The 18434-nt window shown below is 43.2% G+C and overlaps 1 pseudogene; it reads right to left on the reverse strand.

Moving 5' to 3' along the window:
• Positions 1 to 16082: 16082 nt before the first annotated feature.
• Positions 16083 to 18434, reverse strand: part of LOC119321318 — a 7696-nt pseudogene continuing 5344 nt past the window's right edge.

Genomic DNA, 18434 nt, shown 5'->3' on the forward strand with positions numbered 1-18434 from the left:
TTGGTAAGTACCATACAACTTTCTGGGGACATTTATTCCCGGACTTTTTATATCGAGAAGCATTGCACACCGGACAACTTGTTTTTTCGCATGCTCCTTCAGATAAATTATGCAATCGTTGATGCATGCATGGTATCTAACGTGCGGCAGATCAAGAGGGCACACGATCTTCTTGGACTCATCCACACTAGTAGGACATAGATTCCCTGCGGGAAGAACATTCTTTAGGTACTTGAGAAGCTCATCGAGTCTAGTGTCGGTCCATTTGTTTTCCTTCGTCTTCAGGAGTTCGAGCGTGAAACTCAAGCGGGTCACCTCGGGATTGCAACCATGATACAATGGAGTGTTGGAGTCTACCACCAGATTCTGCAGCTTGGCCTCCTCTCTAGAAGCAGCTCTCTCAGTACTCGTCTCCTTGCGAATCAGTGCTTGAACATGAGGGTCCCGCATGATTGAACTTAGTACCGACGAATTCTGCAGCGTGGAGTCCATGTTTTCTCTGCCGCCATGTCCGCCCTCTTCTCCGCCGCCATGTCTGGCCCCTTCTCTGCCGCCATGTCCGGCCTCTTCCCCACGGCCATGTCCGGCCCCTTATCCACCACCATTATTGATCATCTCTTCATCTTGCCCCGTGTCATCATTTCCTGCCCCGTCAGCGTCCTTAACATCATCATCCTCATCTTCAATTATCCACCGAGTATAGCCATCCATGAAACCAGTCAAGAGCAGGTGCGCCATTGCATCATAGGGGTCGAGACAAACTCCTCCTTTGCATCTTCGACACAGACATAAAACCTCTGTCAGGTTATTTTCTTTCATGTGCTGCACCGCCGACCGCAACCACCTGTCACCACCGTTCCACTGAACATCATGAACGCATGCATGGTAATAATAAACAAATTGATTATAAAAATGCATGCATGCATCAAAGTCATACAAAAATTCGGCATCACCTTCCCTAAAAATAGGACATATAGAGTTTGCCCGGAATTCACCGAAACGGAAATAAATTGACATTTTGGCAAAACATAGGCAACTCACAAGCACAATTTGGTGGCAACTCATGCCACACACACACAATTTCCATCATATCGCTCGACTATGTCATATCGCACACATACACATATTTCCATTCTTGCAAAAGCATAATTTTTAAATCACCTATCTCGAGATCAAGCACGGTGTTGATGTTGTCGATAGGTGTCGCCACACACACCTATGGAATGATCAAAAGTGGACAAAGCTCTTCTTGACAAGGCTATAGATCTAGTTAGGGAGGTACATAGGTCACTTCACTAAATTCTAGCTAGATCTACCTAGCTAGCTAGTCTGGGAGGAAACAAGTTCAACTGGTGGAGGGGGGAAGGAAAATGAGAAAGGAGATGCATTAATGGAGGTGGTGTAGTTAGCTAGGAGTAATAAAGAGAGAGAAAGATGGGTAGAAGGAGAGTAATTGGGGGGAGAAGTAGTGAGGAAGAAGCAAAGTGAGGGAGAGAGGAGGTGGGAGCTAGGGGAAAGTGAAGGAAGAGAGGATGGGGAGGGGGAGGGGGAGGAAAAAGGTGGTATGACTGCGGTTTAGCAGTAGCGCTGGGTGTAAAACACGCTGCTGCTAACATGATAGTAGTAGCGCGCTTCTGGCAGATGCGCTACTGCTAAGCGGGGCCCGCCATGTGGCCAGGTTGAAAATTAGTAGTAGCGACCTGCAAAAAAGCGCGCTACTACTATTACATTAGCAGTAGCACGGTTAACGTGGGCGCGCTATTGCTAAACCTAGTAATACGTCTCCATCGTATCTATAAGTTTTGATTGTTCCATGCTAATATTCTACAACTTCCATATACTTTTTGCAACTTTTTATATTATTTTGGGACTAACATATTGATCCAGTGCCCAGTGCCAGTTCCTGTTTGTTGCATGTTTTATGTTTCATAGAAACCCCATATCAAACGGAGTCCAAACGGGATAAAACGGACAGGCTCTCGGAGTTACAGATCATTGCAAGAAAGCTAATTTTTGGGAAAAAATCATGGCGAAGGTTTCAATCCAATCGGAGTTACGGATCTCCGGATATAAAAGAAACAGTGCCAGGGCAGAATTAGGGTGCGCGGAACTAGAGAGAGATAGAGAGACAGATCCAATCTCGGAGGGGCTCTCGCCCCTCCCACACCATGGGAGCCAAGGACCAGAGGGGAAACCCTTCTCCCATCTAGGGAGAAGGTCAAGGAAGAAGAAGAAGAAGAAGAAGAAGAAGAAGAAGAAGAAGGGGGATCTCTCCCCCTTGCTTCCGGTGGCGCCGGAACGCCGCTGGGGCCATCATCATCTGCGCGATCTACACCAACACCTCCATCATCTTCACCAACATCTCCATCACCTTCCCCCATCTATATTCAGCGGTCCACTCTCCCGCAACTCGCTGTACCCTCTACTTGAACATGGTGCTTTATGCTTCATATTATTATCTAATGATGTGTTGCCATCCTATGATGTCTGAGTAGATTTTCGTTGTCCTACCGGTGATTGATGAATTGCTATGATTGGCTTAATTTGCATGTGGTTATGTTGCTGTCCTATTGTGCCCTCTGTGTCGCGCAAGCGTGAGGGATTCCCGCTGTAGGGTGTTGCAATACGTTCATGATTCGCTTATAGTGGGTTGCTTGAGTGACAGAAGCATAAACCCGAGTAAGGGGGTTGTGGTGTATGGGATAAAGGGGACTTGATGCTTTAATGCTATGGTTGGGTTTTACCTTAATGATCTTTAGTAGTTGCGGATGCTTGCTAGAGTTCCAATCATAAGTGCATATGATCCAAGAAGAGAAAGTATGTTAGCTTATGCCTCTCCCACATAAAACTTGCTATCGGTCTAGTAAAGTAGTCAACTGCTTAGGGACAATTTCACAACTCCTACCACCACTTTTCCACACTCGCTATATTTACTTTATTGCTTCTTTATCTAAACAGCCCCTACTTTTTATTTACGAGCTCTTTATTATCTTGCAAACCTATCCAACAACACCTACAAAGTACTTCTAGTTTCATACTTGTTCTAGGTAAAGCGAACGGTAAGCGTGCGTAGAGTTGTATTGGTGGTCGATAGAACTTGAGGGAATATTTGTTCTATCTTTAGCTCCTCGTTGGGTTCGACACTCTTACTTATCAAAAGAGGCTACAATTGACCCCCTACACTTGTGGGTTATCAAGACCTTTTTCTGGCGCTGTTGCCGAGGAGTCATAGCATGGGGTGAATATTCTCATGTGTGCTTGTTTGCTTTATCACTAAGTAATTTTTATTTGTTGTTCTTAGTTGTTTTCTATCTTTAGTTATGTGTAGGAAACGCAAAAAACCAAAAAAATTAGTTGTACCTACTGAACCAATGGTTGAAGAACCACTCAAAATCTATCACACTCCCGAAGCTTTTTACTTGGATCATCTTAGATCCCTATGTGCTCGTGCTGAAACCCCAACTAGCTTAGTTGAGGGCAAATCTTTAGATGAGCATGCTTGTTATGTGCGACACGGTATATCTGAAAAAGGGAAACTTTTACTGGATCAAATCCATCGTTTGCAATGCTATGCTTGGTATTTATGTGAAATATATGATGTTACTTGTTGTTCTGAAAACCCTAAGAAACACCTTCCCTACCTTTGTGAGTTTAGTGATAATGGAATCGTATCTTTGTATGCTAAGGGTGTTTATAATTACTATGATGTTCAACAAATTGAAGAATTTGTTGCTTTTAAGGGTGCTTATGAAATTGCTTCTTTGATTGAAAAGTATGATGCTACTCTCAACAAATCTAAATTTGTTGCCATACTTGAATAGTGTTATGATAATTATGCTTCTAATGCCTATGTTAAACCATATATTGAGAACTTCTCTGCTGTCCAAGAAGAGAATAATATTTTGCCGGAGTCTATGGAAGAAGAAATTGATGAAACTGTGAGCTCATTGGATGACAAAGATGATATGGAGAACAAAGAACAAAATGAGGAAGAGCGGATTAGCTACCCGTGCCCACCTTCTAATGAGAGTAACTCTTCAACTCATACATTGTTTAATTTCCCTTCGTGCTTACCAAAGGATGATTGCTATGATGATTGTTATGGTCCCGTTGATTCTCTTGAAATATCCCTTTTCGATGATGTTTGCTATGCCTGTGGCCAAGATGCCAATATGAATGATGCTTATGGAGATGAACTAGCTATAGTTCCTTATGTTAAACATGAAATTGTTGCTATTACACCCACACACGAGAGTCCTATTATCTTTTTGAATTCTCTCGACTACACTCTATCGGAGAAGTTTGTGCTTATTAAGGATTATATTGATGGGTTGCTTTTTACTACTACACATGATGATTTTGATAGATATAATATGCATGTGCTTGCTGCTCCTACTTGCAATTATTATGAAAGAGGAACTATATCTCCACCCCTCTATGTTCCCAATATGATAAAATTGCAAGAAATTGTTTATACTATGCATTGGCCTTTACTATGTGTGCATGGATTGTTCTTTTATGACATGTCGATGCATAGGAAGAGAGTTAGACTTCGTCATTACATGATATATGTTACTTTGTGCTCACTACTAAATCACAAATCATTGTTAATTATTGGCTTTGATATACCTTGGGATCCGGGTGGATCCATTACTTGAGCACTATATGCCTAGCTTAATGGATTTAAAGAAAGCGCTGCCAGGGAGATAACCTCGAAGTTTTAGAGAGTCATTTATTTCTGTTGAGTGCTTTTATATAGTTTAAAAACAAAAAAATAAAGAGGGGAACCCAAAACTTTTCAAAAAGGAAAGTGAAAGTGAGAAAGACAAGCATTGTTGAAGTGGGAGCTAGCCTTGAACTTTGTTCATGCTCACGAAAAATTTGTGAATCTTAATTATAGAAACTTTTCATCAAAAATAATTATCCCCTTGTACAATTCCGTTGTACTATAAAAATAATGTGCCAAGGTTTGCCTTTAGGATTGTTTACAATGCTTGTTGGTTTGTACGGTGCAGGACAGAAACTTTGGCTGTAGTGTGCTGTCTTGCTATACATTTTTTTTACATTTTTAACAGGAAAGTCAAACGGTTCTGATTCTTTATGCGCTGTCTTGCTATACAATTTTTTTATTTTTCCTAATTTTGGTAGAATTTTTGAGGTACCAGAAGTATGGTGAATGTTCAGATTGCTACAGATTGTTCTATTTTTGACACATTATGTTTTTGATGCATAGTTTACTTGTTTCGATGAAACTATAAATTTCTATCAGTGGATTAAGCCATGTGTAGGATCGAAAGTATGTCTAGAGGGGGGTGATTAGATTACTTGACCAAATAAAAATCTAGCATTTTCCCAATTTTAGTTCTTGGCAGATTTTAGCAACTTAGCACAAGTCAAGCAATCAACCTACACATGCAATTCTAAGAGTATAGCAGCGGAATGTAAAACAATTGCATATGAAGATAAAGGGAGGAGTTTGAGGAAGCAAACGCAATGTTGACACGGAAATTTTTTAGCCGTGGTTCCGACAGGTGGTGCTATCGTACATCCACGTTGATGGAGACTTCAACCCACGAAGGGTAACGGTTGCGCGAGTCCATGGAGGGCTCCACCCACGAAGGGTCCACGAAGAAGCAACCTTGTGTATCCCACCATGGCCGTCGCCCACGAAGGACTTGCCTCACTAGGGTATATCTTCACGAAGTAGGCGATCTCCTTGCCCTTACAAACTCCTTGGTTCAACTCCACAATCTTGACAGAGGCTCCCAAGTGACACCTAGCCAATCTAGGAGACACCACTCTCCAAGAAGTAACAAATGGTGTGTTGATGATGAACTCCTTGCTCTTGTGCTTCAAATGATAGTCTCCCCAACACTCAACTCTCTCTCACAGGATTTGGATTTGGTGGAAAGAAGATTTGAGTGGAAAGCAAATTGGGGAAGGCTAGAGATCAAGATTTATGTGGTAGGAATGGAATATCTTGGCCTCAACACAAGTGTAGGTGGTTCTCTCTCAGAAAATGTATGTTGGAAGTGTGGGCATGTTCTGATGGCTCTCTCCACGAATGAAGAGTGGGTGGAGGGGTATATATAGCCTCCACACAAAATCTAACCGTTACACACAACTTACCAAACTCGGTGGGACCGAATCGTGAAACTCGGTCGGATCGATTGAGTAAGTAATGTGACCGTTAGGATTTTCGGTGGGACCGACATGTCAACTCGGTGGGACCGACATGGTTAGGGTTAGGGCATAACGTAATCTCGGTGAGACCGATTACACAAACTCGGTGGGACCAATTTTGGTAATAGACACACAGAGGGTTGGCTAGGCAGACTCGGTGGGACTGATTCGCTCATCTCGGTTGGACCGAAACATTACGAAAGGGAAACAGTGAGTTTGCATTGCACTCTCGGTGGGACTGATCGCTCATCTCGGTTTGCCCGAAACGTTACAACAATCCCATCTCGGTGAGATCGAGATCCCTATCGGTGAGACCGAAAAGACTAGGGTTTATGGCTGTGGCTATGTCAACAGAACTCGGTGGCGCCGGATAGATGGTTTTGGTGGGGCCGAGTTTGACTTTTGGCTTGGGACATATGTGGATGTGAGAAAGTAGTTGAGGGTTTTTGGAGCATATCACTAAGCACTTTGAGCAAGAAACTCATTAAGCAACACCTCATCGCCTCTTGATAGTATTGGCTTTTCCTATAGACTCAATGTGATCTTGGATCACTAAAATGGAAAATGTAGAGTCTTGTGCTTTGAGCTTGAGCCAATACTTTTGTCCTTAGCATTTTGAGGGGTCCACTTTTCTCATCCATGCCATGCCAATCATTGAGCTTTCCTGAAATATTTATCTTGAAATAGCATTAGCTCAGTGAGCTATATGTTGTTAGGAATTACCAAAACCACCCAGGGATAGTTGAACTTTCACCATGGAAAAGCTATATTACAGTAGACACAATGCAAAAACAAAATATGAATTAGTTTGCAACAGTACTTAGAGTGGTGATTTGCTTTATTATACTAACGGATCTTACCGAGTTTTCTATTGAAGTTTTGTGTGGATGAAGTGTTTGATCGAGAAGGTCTCGATATGAGGAAAAGGAGGAGAGGCAAGAGCTCAAGCTTGGGGATGCCCAAGGAAGCCCAAGTAAATATTCAAGGAGACTCGAGCGTCTAAGCTTGGGGATGCCCCGAAAGGCATCCCCTATTTCTTCAACAAGTATCATTATGTTTTCGTATTCATTTTGTTCATGCGATATGTGCAAGTCTTGGAGCGTCTTTTGCATTTAGTTTTCACTTTTCTTTTATGCACCATGCTAGTATGAGATAGTCCTTGGTTGATTTATAGAATGCTCATTGCACTTCACTTAAATCTTTTGAGTATGGCTTTATAGAATGCTTCATATGCTTCACTTATATCATTTGAAGTTTGGATTGCCTGTTTCTCGTCACATAGAAAACCGTCAATTGTAGAATGCTTTTTTGCTTCACTTATATTTGTTAGAGCATGGGCATATCTTTTGTAGAAAGAATTAAACTCTCTTGATTCACTTATATTTATTTAGAAAGATGACAGGAATTGGTCATTCACATGGTTAGTCATAAAATCCTACATAAACTTGTAGATCGCTGAATATGATATGTTTGATTCCTTGCAATAGTTTTGCGATATAAAAATGGTGATATTAGAGTCATGCTAGTGGGTAGTTGTGGATTGTAGAAATACTTGTGTTAAAGTTTGTGATTCCCGTAGCATGCACGTATGGTGAACCGTTATGTGATGAAGTCGGAGCATGATTTGTTTATTTATTGTCTTCCTTGTGAGTGGCGGTCGGGGACGAGCGACGGTCTTTTCCTACCAATCTACCCCCCTAGGAGCATGTGCGTAGTACTTTGTTTTGATGGCTAATAGATTTTTGCAATAAGTATGTGAGTTCTTTATGACTAATGTTGAGTCCATGGATTATACGCACTCTCACCCTTCCATCATTGCTAGCCTCTTCGGTACCGTGCATTGCCCTTTCTCACCTCGAGAGTTGGTGCAAACTTCGCCAGTGCATCCAAACCCCGTGATATGATACGCTCTATCACACATAAGCCTCCTTATATCTTCCTCAAAACAGCCACCATACCTACCTATCATGGCATTTCCATAGCCATTCCGAGATATATTGCCATGCAACTTCCATCATCATAATATACATGACTTGAGCATTCATTGTCATATTGCTTTGCATGATCGTAAGATAGCTAGCATGATGTTTTCATGGCTTGTCCATTTTTTGATGTCATTGCTACGCTAGATCATTGCACATCCCGGTACACCGCCGGAGGCATTCATATAGAGTCATATCTTTGTTCTAGTATCGAGTTGTAATATTGAGTTGTAAGTAAATAGAAGTGTGATGATCATCATTATTAGAGCATTGCCCCAGTGAGGAAAGGATGATGGAGACTATGATTCCCCCACAAGTCGGGATGAGACTCCGGACTTAATGAAAAAAAAGCCAAAGAAGCCCAAATAAAAAAAAGGGGGCCAAAGAAGCCCACCAAAAAAAGAGAAAATAAAAAGATGAGAGAAAAAGAGAGAAGGCGCAATGCTACTATCCTTTTACCGCACTTGTGCTTTAAATTAGCACCATGTTCTTCATAGAGAGAGTCTCCTATGCTTTCACTTTCATATACTAGTGGGAATTTTCATTATAGAACTTGGCTTGTATATTCCGATGATGGGCTTCCTCAAATGCCTGAGGTCTTCATGAGCAAGCAAGTTGGATGCACACCCACTTAGTTTCAGTTTGAGCTTTCATACACTTATAGCTCTAGTGCATCCGTTGCATGGCAATCCCTACTCCTCGCATTGACATCAATTGATAGGCATCTCCATAGCCTGTTGATTAGCCGCATTGATGTGAGACTTTCTCCCTTTTTGTCTTCTCCACACAACCTCCACCATCATACTCTATTCCACCTATAGTGCTATATCCATGGCTCACGCTCAGGTATTGCGTGAAAGTTGAGAAGGTTTGAGAACGTCAAAAGTATGAAACAATTGCTTGGCTTGTCATCGGGGTTGTGCATGATTTGAATATTTTGTGTGATGAAGATGGAGCATAGCCAGACTATATGATTTTGTAGGGATAACTTTCTTTGGCCATGTTGTTTTGAAAAGACATGATTGCTTTATTAGTACGCTCGAAGTATTATTGTTCTTATGTCAAATGATAGACTATTGTTTTGAATCACTCGTGTCTTAATATTCATGCCATGATTAGACATATGATCAAGATTATGCTAGGTAGCATTCCACATCAAAAATTATCTTTTTTATCATTTACCTACTCGAGGACGAGCAGGAATTAAGCTTGGGGATGCTGATACGTCTCCGCCGTATCTATAATTTTTGATTGTTCCATGCCAATATTCTACAACTTCCATATACTTTTGGCAACTTTTTATATTATTTTTGGGACTAACATATTGATCCATTGCCCATTGCCAGTTCCTGTTTGTTGCATGTTTTATGTTTCGCAGAAACCCCATATCAAACAGAGTCCAAACGGGATAAAAACGGACGGATCTCATTTTTGGAATATTTGGGAAATATGGGAGAAAGAATCAACGCGAGACGGTGCCCGAGGTGGCCACGAGGCAGGGGGCGCGCCTGCCCCTACTTGGCGTGCCCCTGACCCTCGTGGGCCCCTCGTAAGGCGGTTGGTGCTATTCTTTTGCCGCAAGAAAGCTAATTTTTGAGGAAAAAACGTGGTGAAGGTTTCAGTCCAATCGAAGTTACGGATCTCCGGATATAAAAGAAACGGTGCCAGGGCAGAATCAGGGCGCGCAGAAACAGAGATAGATAGAGAGACACATCCAATCTCGGAAGGCCTCTCGCCCCTCCCACACTATGGGAGCCAAGGACCAGAGGGGAAACCCTTCTCCCATCTAGAGAGAAGGTCAAGGAAGAAGAAGAAGAAGGGGGCTCTCTCCCCCTTGCTTCCGGTGGCGCCGGAACACCGCCGGGGGCCATCATTATCACCGCGATCTACACCAACATCTCCATCATCTTCACCAACATCTCCATCACCTTCCCCCATCTATATTCAGCGGTCTACTCTCCCGCAACCCGTTGTACCCTCTACTTGCACATGGTGTTTTATGCTTCATATTATTATCCAATGATGTGTTGCCATCCTATGATGTCTGAGTAGATTTTCGTTGTCCTACCGGTGATTGATGAATTGCTATGATTGGTTTAATTTACTTGTGGTTATGTTGTTGTCCTATTGTGCCCTCCGTGTCGCGCAAGCGTGAGGGATTCCCGTTGTAGGGTGTTGCAATGCGTTCATGATTCGCTTATAGTGGGTTGCTTGAGTGACAGAAGCATAAACCCGAGTAAGGGAGGTTGTGGTGTATGGGATAAAGGGGACTTGATTCTTTAATGCTATGGTTGGGTTTTACCTTAATGATCTTTAGTAGTTGCGGATGCTTGCTAGAGTTCCAATCATAAGTGCATATGATCCAAGAAGATAAAATATGTTAGCTTATGCCTCTCCCACATAAAACTTGCTACCGGTCTAGTAAAGTAGTCAATTGCTTAGGGACAATTTCACAACTCCTACCACCACTTTTCCACACTCACTATATTTACTTTATTGCTTCTTTATCTAAACAGCCCCTACTTTTTATTTTGCGTGCTCTTTATTATCTTGCAAACATATCCAACAACACCTACAAAGTACTTCTAGTTTCATACTTGTTCTAGGTAAAGCGAATGTTAAGCGTGCGTAGAGTTGTATCGGTGGTCGATAGAACTTGAGGGAATATTTGTTCTACCTTTAGCTCCTCGTTGGGTTCGACACTCTTACTTATCGAAAGAGGCTACAATTGATCCCATACACTTGTGGGTTATCACCTAGCGTGGCGAAAACGGTCGGCCAATTTTAGTAGTAGCATGGTTCTACCGAGCCGCGCTACTGCTAAGCTGGTAGCAGTAGTGCCTGTTTGTTGCACGCGCTACTGCTAATTAGCAGTAGCGCCCCTTTTTGCCCAGCGCTACTGCTAAGTTTCTGTGCATAAGGTTTTCCCTAGTAGTGATTGTTTGGTTGAGGGGCTAGAGATCCGAGGAGAGATGGGGAAATGGATATTTTTTTTGAGAAAATGGGAAAATGGAGTTAAGGAGGCCAATTCCCACGTATCTCTCCCGTGCCCTCTCAATGTTAATTCACTTTGGATGCTACTTCCTCTCAAACTTCCTTTACCAATTTCCACCACACACAAAACATGGGATTAGGATTAAAAATCAACTTCCCATGCCTAATCCCCTACTAAACTCCCATTCCATTCACCATTGCAGCCAAACACTCTATATGAATTTTTTGTTTGCATCATACACCGCAGACTTCAGTCTGATTGCCTCTAGGCTTGGGTTGCCTCTAACCTTAGAGGCCTCCACCAACTAAATAAACAATTGAAATGAGGGAAGGGGATAGGAAAGAGAGAGAATGGACGAGGAAAGGGAGGTGCATATATGAGGAAAAAGAACATTACACTAGATTTTTTAAAGCATGGTGGGATCAAGGTGTGCTCCACCTTGAAGGAGGGTTGAAGCCTTTATACACCATAGAATTTTTCTCTATGCTTGGGGGCATCAACGCAGGGTCCAACTTAGAGGCTGCAATGGCTCAATACTACATTTGAGGTGGGTGCGGGGATGCTGTTGGGGAAGACAGTATAAAATAAAAGAATTATCGCACTAATGTATACGCCCAACATCACTACGAATATGCAAGGGGTAGATCAATTGCACCGACAAATGCAACAAGGAAGAAAACATTGGTGATGACATGCATATTTCCGCAGCTAGATATTACCTCTCAACTGTGAGATTTTTTTTCTCCCTCGAAGTGATCCGCTTGTCAAGCACCGAAAGCACAATCCCTCTGCGATATCGACACGTATCGTATCAAGGGTTCAACATGCTTCACTATCTAGGACGAAGAGCAGACAAAGGACGAGAGGTGGAGCACCCTTCTGGCTTGGAGAGAAATATTGTAGAGGTGGGGGGAAGCCACTAGAACCGTGTCCATGGATGGGTTGCCACTCCTCTATTTATAGGCGGCCAAGTGGTCGTGACCCGGGAGGGCAACCCCTTGTGCCGACCGCAAAAGGTTGGGAAAGGATCCCTAGGGGATTCCTCCCTTCCACGCGTAGTGATACGTCTCAAACATATATATGATTTTTGATTGTTTAATGATATTATATTATTATTTTTATATACTTATTGTATCATTTTATATTATTTTTATGGACTAACTATTAATTTAGTGCATAGTGTCAGTTCCTATTTTTTGCTTGTTTTTGTTTCGTGGAAAATCAATATCTATGGATGTCAAAATGCGTTGCTGATTTAAAACGATTTTTGCGGCAACAAGAAACACTGGAAGATTCAGGAGACGTCGAGAGGGACTAACAGGCAGCCACATGGACATGTGGCGCAGCTAGGTGGTGGTCGCACCCCCCTATCCATGTGGGGCCCTCGGTTACCACCTTGACCTGATTCCACCGCTATAAATCCCTATAAATACAAAAACCATCTTTCGTTTCTTCATAAGAATTTTATCGCCGTCACAATCCTCTATTCTGAAGAGGTCCCATTTGAAGCCCTGCTCCGGAGTTTTGCCAGAGGGGGAAGCCATTGCCAGGAGGCTCTCCATCAACTTTGCTGCCTCCATGATGATGTGTGAGTAGTTTCATTAAGACCTACGGGTCCATAGTAGTAGCTAGACGGTTCTCTCTTTCATTTTGGATCTTCAATACCATCTTCCCCTTCTTCCTTGCCTGATTGGGATCAATCCGATGAAATTCTTTGGCGTGTTTGTTGGAACATGATGACTTGTGAGTTTATGATCATATTGTTCATTGAATATTATGGAATCTTTTGAAGTTTCTTTGGTGTATAATTAAATAGTTATGTATGCTTTCCGATCTATTTGTCTTCTCTGGCCAAGATTGATGAGTAGTTCTTCAAAGGTAATGTTGCATAGTAGTGGGTTCAGTCTAGCGGTGTTCTATATCCGAGTGACAGAATGGGGACAAGACACATATTTGTATTGTTGCCACTAAGGATAAAACGACAAGGATTTATCTTATTGCTAGATTCTTTCTATCTATATTATGCCATCTTACTTATTTCAATACTCTATATTATGCCATCTTACTTATTTTAATACTCTATATTATGCCATCTTACTTATTTCAATACTCTATTTTTTGTAAACTTAATATCTTGAGCTGCATGCTGGATAGTGGTCTTGGGGTGTTAAATTAGTAGTAGATGTTGTTGGATTAACGACCTAATTATCATAGACGCAATTCCTATATGTGATTATGCTATGATGATCATTGTCATAAAGATTGCTATTCTTGTCAACTGCCCAACTGTAATTTGTTATAGTGTCAATTACCTGCTTTTGAGAGACATACCCCTAGCGAACCTATGGTTCCCCTAGTCCATTCTCCATCAATACTTTCTTCTATAAAATTGCCTCTTCATTTACTCTTATTATTATTTGTCATTTTACTAATACAATTATCTATCTATCTATTTGCTTTTAACCTTGTAACTAGCAAGGACAAGGTGATTGGCAACCCCATTGCCACGTCGGGTGCAAGTATTTTATTTTGTTTGTGTGCAAATGTTGCTTATCTTGGTAGCCTAGAAGTTTCTACTGGTTCGTTTAAACCTTGGTTCTTAACTGAGAGAAAACTTTGCTGCTATCTTCATGACGCATTCAATAATATTGACTTTGTATTGTAAATGTTGATATATTTTTCTACTCCCTCCGTTCCCCAATATTTGTCTTTCTAGGCATTTTAACTGGACACAACATACGGATGTATGTAGACTTATTTTAGAGTGTAGATTCATTCATTTTGCTCCGTATGTAGTCACTTGTTGAAATATCTAGAAAGACAAATATTTAGGAACGGAGGGAGTATAAAATTGGCCAAACTTTACGAAATTTGACTCCGGACAAATTTTATATGCAGAGTAAAAGAAATTTCTGAGCACCCACGAAGTAAGTTTTACGTTGGTTTACTCTCTCCGTCCGTACTTATATGTGCACGCTTATTTCTAAGGTTTTGACCGGATATAGCGTGCACTTATTTCGAGGTTCAAGTTTGATCTTCTGTTTGATGAACAAAATGTGGGTTATATGTCACAAAAACTATACCTTGCACGGTATATTTTTTATGAGATATACTTAATATGTTTGGGGTGCAATCAATGGTCAAAATTTATTCTAGGAAAACGAGGACGACATGTATTGAGAGACAGACAACCAAGTGATGTTTATGTGGCAACTAAGTGACAAGTAATCTTGCAAGTATAAGTAAAACAAGTTGTTGAAGCACGTGGACATGGTTTCAAAGATCTCGTCGCAAGGAAACCAACAATGAAAGTGGAACGCCAATCAGGTCAATGTTTTAAGAGATAAATATTTATGAAAAACTGAATTTAGAAAAAGTTGTCATGTTTTTTTTACATTGTTTGTCATTGCTGTTGCGAGGAGGGAAGCGCCGCCCCTTAGAGCAACTCCAATCGGGTGACCCATTTCGTTCGCCCACGTCCATTTGGGTCGCCGTGGATCAAAATGCCGGCCGAACACACGGACCCAAACTCCAAATGCGTCTGTTTCATGTCCGCGCCGACCCATTTCGGGCTCAAATTTGGGTCCGAAATGCGTCGGCGCGGACACGAAGCGAACGCGCCACGCGTCCTCTCGGTGTCCGCCACGGTCCCACGTGGCTCCAGCCAACGACCGAACGCGGTCATATTAACAGCGGGCATCGATACCGGACCCATGCGTCAGCCAGTGGAAGCGTCGGGAGACCCTCCTTTTTTAATCCACGCGTGCGGGGGTGGGGGGCTTCCTTCCTTTTTTAATCCACGCGTGCGGGGGTGGGGGGGGGGCTTCCTCTCCTTCAGTGGCTCCCGCAAGAGCAAGCGGAAGTTCACCCCCAACGCTTCCTCCTTTCGTGCTCTTCCTCCTCCGCTGCTGCAGGCAGCGGCTGCACATCCCGGTGCACCAAGCGTGGTGGCCCTGGGAGTTCAGGCAGCCGCTGTCGTACCCCGACATGACACTGCCGCACGACTGGCATCTCGATCCGCAGCGGATCTCGGTGCCGGCGGTGACGCGGTCACAGTGGGTGCACGTCGAGGAGCAAAGGCGACTCGGTGTGCAGCAGCACCATGCCAACCCCCCGCATCCCCCAATCGTCAAGCCGGAGGAGCAGGAGGAGGAGGCTGCCTACCAGGCGGCGCTGGCGGCGGCCTTGAAGACCTCCATCGAGGAGGAGCGACTGGAGGCGGAAGCGGAGGAGGCAGACTACCAGGCGAGGCTGGCGAAGGCCATCGCCCTCTCTGCGGTCGACGACTGCGTGGTGCCACCGCCGCTCACCCGCTGACGCCTAAGCCCGAGTCGACCGACCGGTACGTCTGGACCGGCCAGCTGCGGGAGTGGGTCAGCTCCCCCCTCCCCCCCTTGTTTAGCTCGGCGCAACGCCGGCGTAGGAGGCCGCGTACCTCGAGCATTGGAGGCAATGTGCTAGCGGAGTAGCGCGCCGACGGCGAGCGGCACATGCAAAGGAAGCGCGAGGAGGAGCGTGCCTGCCTCACCGCAATGTTGCCGCCGCAGCAAATGCCAGACGAGGCAACCTTGGTGGCCTATGAAGCCACGTTCGATTGGGCTGGGCCGCCTCCCGTCTTCATCAACCTCACCGGCTACGACGACCACGGCAAGGGCAGGCAGATGACTAGGAGAGCGTGCAGGCTGGGTCTTTTATGTTTACTTACTGTTTAAGAGGACTTTGGCCAATGTTGACCGGCCACTTATGTTTAATTAAGTTATTCTAAATTTATTTCAGCTAGGCGGGCCAAAAATAGGTATGCCACTCGTTGAGCACACTTGCCGACCCAAATCAGTGTACTCGACCCTAATTGAAAAGCGGACGCACACGTCTGCCTGGCGACCGAAACAGATGAAAAGCGGACAAAGCGCTTTACTCTCAGTGCGGCCCTTGGATAAATTAACGCAAGCAACTTCCCCTCACAAGAAAAGAAAAGCGCACCAGCATGGCAGCATTGGCCACTGTCATCACCACTTCATCAAGAAACAGACGATAAAATACACCCTACTGCTGCCGCAACTACATGCATCCAAACTTTTAGACAAAATACTTTTTAAAAGTTAAATTTTAGGCAAAATACATCGTCTTTCTGAGGCCGAAAGAATAAAGCATGGCGATTCATTCACCTCCAGGCACATCGCCGCAGGACCGAACCACGGCTAAGGTGCTGCTTGAAGATGTGATGCGGGCAGGGTGCAGGCACACCATTGCGACGTCTGGACAATTGAAGCACCACAATTGCATAGCACCCGAACGAGACTTTGCAGAGGACCATCAAGAAAAGCCATCGGTCCTCTCAGACTCATAAGAGCACCTGAAGAAAAATAAAGATAATCTTGAGGAATAATACAAACTCTCAATAATACTATAGATCATTAGCACAGTAACTAAATTGTTTACTCTGGAACTATATTGAGGTGAAAGTTTGAGAGAGAATTGGTTAAGGCTCCACCCGGTATCATGTTAGATTACGATAACCTTGCTTGATTGAGCTGCTTGTATCAAGGTTTGGCGTCTTTTCTTGATCAAGCAGCAAAGATGTATTATTGTTTTCTAAAACATACCAAATGGTTGGATAACAGAGTTTATTGTACTGTTTAGTCCAGATCACCAACCAGAGTAACACTTTCTACTTATTTTCCACAGTAGCTTCAAGAAGCACAGGACAGCCAACTGAAACCCATTTGTCTAAGCTGAAGGGGTGCAGAGGCCATCAACTTCTATCTCCATCAGTATAAGTGCAACTCAAATACTCCCACCGTAAAGAAATATAAGAGCGTTTAGATCACTACTTATCTAAACGCTCTTACATTTCTTTACGGAGGGAGTACATACAGAAATGGATCCTTAGTCTCGGAAGGAAATTGTCTAACCCTATGAACAGAGTGTATAATAAATTAATAACTATAATCAGATTGAGCAAATCTTAGTAATAGTATGTGCTAGCGTGAATAAATAGAAGAACTGCCACCCTAGAATACACGGGTTTTCTTCCCATATGCTGGTGGGGTGTGTTGGGCTCTTAGCTATGCAGGAATGATGTGGTTTTTGACCAAAAAAGGATTTCTTCCCCTACGCAGGTTATACACTCATGTACGCATTGACTCCATATGCAGTCTTTGATTCAGCAGCCAGAGCACAGGGAGCCTTTTATGGTACCATGCACCCAACTGGAGCGAGTAGCCAGTTAACCCGCATGGATGGTGGTTTAGTCTATGGATGGGTCCTCCAGCACCTTTGCGTACAACGCTAAGTGCTAATAGAAGGGCTTAGGAAAATAAACTGTTTTTTAAGCACTTGTGCTTATTTGCAGAGCGCAGGTGCTTATTTAGGCACCTCTGCTCCAGAAATAAGCACTGGCGTTTAAGGAAAAATTGATTTGTTTTTCTAAGCACTTGTCCAAGCACCTAGCATTGTACTCCCTCCGTTCCAAATTACTCGTCGCGGTTTTAATTCAAATTTGAACTAAAACCACGACGAGTAATTCGGAACACAGGGAGTACATGGTCTTATAGGCTGCCTTTTTGTCGAACTATATCAGTTATACTTTTTGTCAGTCAGTTTTCAAGTTCTTATACAGTACCCAAAAGTTAGTAAGGGCGGTCTATTTTTTTTTCTAATCTAACAGGTGAGATTAATTCATAGTCAGTATTACGGAGTGCAAACTTCCAATGATAGGGAGACCTTGATGTAAGGGGCAAAAATGTAATTGTACATTGACACTCATAGTCTCTTTCCAGTTTGGTGGATTTTATTTTAACTCCGATCGATATTGGATGATACATCTAAGTCCTTTCCGCCGTTCCTAATTTCATTTTAAAATCAACTTTCCATCTAGTGATAAATGTCGTCACTTTAGAGTAAAATGCATCATAAGTCGTAAAATTATTGGAGGTGTGTCAGTTTAGTCCTATAACTTTGAAACTGCAGTTTTAGGTCCTAAAACTATTGGAGCTGTGCCAGTTTAGTCCTATAACTTTGAAACTGCAGTTTTGGGTCCCAAAACTATGTAAGTTTGTTCATCCCAGGTCCTAAGCTTGCATGGCCAGCATTGACCCGCCGCCGTGTCGCTTGGAGATGCTTGAATTGTTGCCACGTTGACCCAATGGACCCACCAGGTTAACTTCCGCGCCGTCCCGCAGCAGTGACTATTTCACCTGTGGCCATGCTCGTGCCCAAACAACAACATGCATGACCAGCTCTACGGCAAGGGTATCGGGGCAAGGACAATGTCA

Source organism: Triticum dicoccoides, chromosome 1B (genome assembly GCF_002162155.2).
Source record: "Triticum dicoccoides isolate Atlit2015 ecotype Zavitan chromosome 1B, WEW_v2.0, whole genome shotgun sequence".
NCBI classification, from domain to species: Eukaryota; Viridiplantae; Streptophyta; class Magnoliopsida; order Poales; family Poaceae; genus Triticum; species Triticum dicoccoides.